Consider the following 5,343-nt stretch of genomic DNA (forward strand, 5'->3'; position numbering starts at 1 on the left):
TGGGTCCGCCCCAGCGGCCCATAGCAGCCTTCTGCGACGGCGCAGTCTCTCAGGCAGCACCTACCAGCGTGGACCTAAAACACAATGCCCACAGCAGTGCACTCAGCATAAAGTGCCTTGAACCCTCTAAAGCGAGGGGAGTACAACTTACGCCACCTTCCTCCAGGGCGGCCGTCTGGTCGTCCAGCGGTCCGCCGTCCGCGCAAGAGCATCAGCCGTGACAGTGTTTCGACTCCAGGGGAGCATCCTACCAACCGATGCTTTCAGATGGTTGCGAAGTACAGCTCGACCCGAGCCTAAAAGGTGAAGCAGAAGACACAGAGCAAAAAGTGAAAGATATTGAACACACACATAACCGGCCATTTCCTGAACCAAGCCGGGGGGGCGCCCAGAAGTGGCGGCCGCACTAGCTCTGGGGGGCGGGGCTAGCAAAACCAGTCTAACTGCGCACCGCGAAGAGACGCCTACCCCGTCCCCACGACCACTGGCTGAGTCGCGATTCATTCTGCTAAACACCTTTATGCATTAATAATAACCCCCAAATGCAGAAGGGGGGTGGGCATTGGCCGGACGACCCTACTGCGGGGAGGCCGGGTAGGGATATAAAGCTCCTGCGGGACTACCGACAGGAGCCCGGGGCAACTGCCAGGGCGATATGCCACCGCGAGATGCCACCGTCATCCCATCAACAGCCTAGGCCAACTTGATGCACTAGCATCGGTCTGATAATCCCACACACAACGGCCCTAAACAGGGCTGGGACAGACCTTACTGTAGTTCATGCGCTAGCCTAACCTCACAAATTCATCTAGATATTTCACTAGCAGAGGTGCCAACGCTACCCAGAGGTGGCTACAGCTAAAAACGTTTGCCAGGAGAACATACGTCAGTTTATATCGCCGCTACATGCCCGCGGCATGTGCGGTGGCCTCAACTGCTCATATTACACATATCCAGAAGAGAAACAGCCTTATAAACTACTGTTGCTACACTAGCAAACATACAGCCTACATAAACACACTGTGTTTATACCAAACATCGTTCTAGCCACCTTTACCGGGGAACTACAGGCCCACTGTTACACCTTTCTTCATCTTTTGTAGACAAAATATCCCTCAGGGAAGCATGGAGTCCAAACATACGGCATTAAAAAGAGGAATGTTTGCCCTAAAAGGGGACTCACCCGCTGTCTTCAGTGCCTCATCGCTTCATGTAACATGCATGCTTCGGCGCACTAACCTGAGGGTGGGGCGCTTCATTCTCAAACAAGGCCGATTTTGGAGGCGGCCGCGAAATCCCGCTATTCCCAGAGATGATGCACTGTGTGCGGGCAGAGCACACACCGGCCTGGCAGGCCGTCAGAGTCTCACATCCGCTCATCATCGGCCCGCGCGGCCTGGTGTGAAGCGCGCCCGGGGAGAGAAAAGAAACAACAGAAAAACAAAGGAGGGGACACATTTACATCACTTCCGCGCCCTCGGGGGCGGAGACTCACCACCCCGCTTCCGACGCTGGAAGCGGTTCTTCTCCCCGATGTCCCTCCTCCTGTTGCGGGTGTCCCGCCTCTTCTGCGTCCTACTCCTCCACGGAGGGGGCGCCCGAGAGGCTACGCTGCTGCGTTGGCCCAATTGATGATCCTCGGACCTCGAAGGGCCAGGGACACCCTCCTGCCTTGGCGCCGCCCCGGACCTCAGCGGAATACACGTTCTATATGCCGCTGAGCACGCCCTCGCCTCTCTGAACTTTCCCACCACCGCCGAAAAGCTCAGAGGGCGAGACCGGGGCATCAAGGAGAAAAGCCTTTTCTTTCCCCCCGATGTCCGCCAGGTTCAGCCACAGATGCCTCTCCGTGGCGACCATAGCCGCCATCGACCGTCCGATGGCGACTGCTGTGTGTTTGGCCGCCCGGAGAGAGAGATCCGTGGTGCGGCGCAACTCAGCCATCGCATCAGGGGGTAGGCCCTCCCCCTGATCGAGGTCCCTCAGCAGATCGGCCTGATAGGCCTGCAACACTGCCATTGTGTGCAAGGCCGCCGCCGCCTGACCCGCCGACGTGTATGCCCTGCCGTTAAGACGCGAGGTCGTCTTTAATGGTTTAGACGGCAGGGCAGGAGCTCTTAGTGTCGATGGCCGCCCAGATGCGAGATAGTTCGCGAACGTCTCATCGATGGGCGGCATCGACACATACCCTGCCTCGGCCAATCCCTCGACATCAGCGAAGTTAAACCGCTGATGCCGATGGATTCGCGCCGAGTAGGGTTTCTTCCATGCCCCCACGACCTGCTCGTGAAGGTCGGGGAGGAATGGAAGGCTCCCGGGAGCTGGGCGGCTATGGTCGGGGAGAAACCGATCGCCCAATCTGTCAGGGCGGGCGGCCTCTCCCCTGGCTCTCTGCCACGGCAGCTGAAGTCTCAGCGCCGCGCGCCCCATCACATCGTACAGCTCCCCATACACGGGGCAGGATGGCTGGGAGGATTCAGCCTCAGCTTCATTTTCCCCCTCATCCACAGCCATCCTCTGATCGACCGGAAGAGCATGGGCTGACGACGAGGAGGAGTCTCCATCCGACTCCTCCTCCGTCAGCCTGCTCTCGCGACCTGGCTGATCATCCGCGAGAACTGTACTCTCCAGACGATGAGCCAGGTCCATCTGGGAGCCCCAGGACAGACGGTGCCGCTCAGCCTCAGCTTGAGCGGGACCGCTCCCAGATGCTGGCTCTTCTTCCCTCGAGAAGAAAGCCAGGCGAGAGCGGAGCGTCCTCAACGGAAAACGCTCGCAGTTCGCGCAGGAGGCCCCCTCGAGAACCTCCCGCGCGTGCTCTTCCCCCAGGCAGAGCACACAAAGGGTGTGTGTGTCCTCAGGCGTAAGAAACCTGGGACACGGATCAGCGCACTTCCTGTACGCTCCCTTCACTTTGCGTGTGCACTTCATTCTGACTTTCCAGCGAACCAGACAAAACAGTCCCTGAAGACGAAAGGATATTGTCATGTTGGCACGGTGCCTTTTTATACTTCCTGGTCGCACGGTGATGACATCACCAGCTGCCGACGGTCAGTAGGATTGTGATTTGATAGCGATTTCAGACACCTGTCACGCTGAAGGCGTTCCCCGTAGCGTCAGCTGACGCAGCGCGAGTTCCCTTTCGAAAGGGAACAGTTGAAATACACTAAGTTACAAATTCTGTCACAGTGTCAAATTGATAACGGATATGCTTCCATAAACTAAAGATGGGGACCCTGAGGTATTTCAAACTAAACAATCTCATCACTACAAATATCATCTTACCTGTCAATTACAGATGAGTTGCGGTCAATAATATACCATTGAAGGTAGTCTGAAACAATTTCTTTCTTTTCTTCCACAGTAGCCACATGTCTCAGACAACCTGCTGTCTGTAACATTGTGCTGTGTCTCATCATACATTCGTGCAGAGCATCCAATGAAGCAGCATTCTCAATCTGAAACATGAGGCATAAATACCCCGGTCAAAACTGTAAGCACTGTATCTCTTTGCCTATTTTTTTAAATGAGATCCGTACACAGCATAGTGTAATCTTACACCATCTATAACTAATAACTTATTGAAACAAATTCTGCACTGGATATAGGAAGTAAACACTGTCTCAAAACGCTGCCGGAACTATGTAAAACTCTGCCCTACCATACCGTAGCCTTATGCTATTCTCACCTCTTGCAGAGCTTTCCATATTTCTTCATCAGTTATTAAATTAATTGATGCTTTGAATGAAGGCTGGCCTGCAAGATAATGTACAAGATCTTTCGACAGGAAATGGGGTCCTGGACCTCCATGTACAACTGACACAGCAATCATCATTCCTGCCAGGTAGTATTCATCCCCCCTAACAGCTGTGAATAAATTCATATTGCAAAATTAAAACCAACAATGCATTATATACTGTAAAATACAGGCATATGTCATGTGATATATGTGGTCAATGATCAATAACCAACCATTAGTAGCCTATAGTACACATCTAACCCATATGCATACCATTTGCATTGTAGATCAAGAATATATGTCTTTCTGGACCATCAAAAATGGGCCGGTCTTTTAGGTGTTTCATTAGTAGAGTTAAAAACTCCCGTCTTGGACCACCAGTGTCAATTCCCTCTTCCAGAACACCAGTATCATCAGTAAACTTGACCAGCATGTCACAGGTTTCAGAATATGTTGTACGCTTGAAACCTCTGACTGCCCCATCCCAAACATTCGCCCTTGAGATGTTAAACCGGCTGACTCTTTTATGATCAATGGGAAGTGACAGGTTTGCTATGATGTCAGGTAATGTAATGTCCGTCTCCTCCCTGTAATGACAAAAAGTGACTTAATTTGTGCTAATTCCAGATATACCAGAACTATTGTACAGGAGTGCTTTATCACATTGCTGTGTGTTGGAAATGCTCCACATTGACAGCAACTGGCTCTTCGTCCTCTTGCTCAACATTTGGTGCATACAGGTCTGTGTATTTACTGTTTGAAAATTAACATTTCCATGTACATTTCCAAAACATTACAAATAAAAATGTTTTCCAAAAAGAATCAGTTAAATAAATAAAAAATTATGTCAGTCATTATGATTTTTTTTATTTACCTGTAGCAAGAAGTTTTTCCTGGATTTGTTTCAGGTGGATCCAGATCCTCAGCATCCGATATTACTATCTGAAAAAAAGATTAAAATGTCTGAAACAGCAACACTGAAAACAAGAAATGTCGTGGTGCCAGTCTGCCTTTTTACCTGTCCTGGCTGAATTGTTGAGGAATGTCCTGGTGCATCTCTAAAACATAATAAAACATGCAAATTATTAGCTCCATGAGAAAGGCTATAATGTAGTTTTGAGTAAAAGGAAGTGGTAGAGGGGAAAAAAAGATTTATTAAAAATACTATTTTGTTATAAATCACATTACAGATATTGTTCATTAGAGCAAATTCTCTGATCACATCAACTTAAAGACTTATTATTTCTTAAGAACATGTGGATAGGAGTGCTTCCTAGACTCAAATCTGAGTTAGTTTAAGTTGCTTTTTGAATAGAAAAGGTGAATAGAAAAGGTACAAAATAAGACAAATCTGAAGGCTCAACCTACAAATTTTTAACTATTAGAATGCTTGTATTGACCAAGTCATACAGAACCAATTTAAAAGTAATCTCATCCAATTTGGCATCTAGCCTTCGTCAGCAAGTCAAACCGATGAAATGAGAGACAATGGGTCTTTCCTAGTGGCCAAGGTGTTCTGGGCTAGAGTGGGTGTTTTAGACATCTTTAAACCAGCATGTGTCCTTCAGGGGCCTGTACCATGATGGTAGTTTAACAAACTCAGG

General features: G+C 49.7%; 1 long non-coding RNA gene across 1 annotated transcript; it reads right to left on the reverse strand.

Moving 5' to 3' along the window:
• Positions 1-4,071: 4,071 nt before the first annotated feature.
• On the reverse strand, positions 4,072-4,821 carry LOC137045693 (uncharacterized). The gene is made up of 4 exons (XR_010898829.1): positions 4,758-4,821; positions 4,614-4,681; positions 4,403-4,492; positions 4,072-4,326 (listed from the first exon to the last, which is right to left on the reverse strand). It is a non-coding gene; the product is annotated as an uncharacterized lncRNA (long non-coding RNA).
• Positions 4,822-5,343: the final 522 nt, after the last annotated feature.

The sequence above is a fragment of the Pseudorasbora parva genome, chromosome 17 (genome assembly GCF_024679245.1).
Source record: "Pseudorasbora parva isolate DD20220531a chromosome 17, ASM2467924v1, whole genome shotgun sequence".
Lineage (NCBI taxonomy): Eukaryota > Metazoa > Chordata > Actinopteri > Cypriniformes > Gobionidae > Pseudorasbora > Pseudorasbora parva.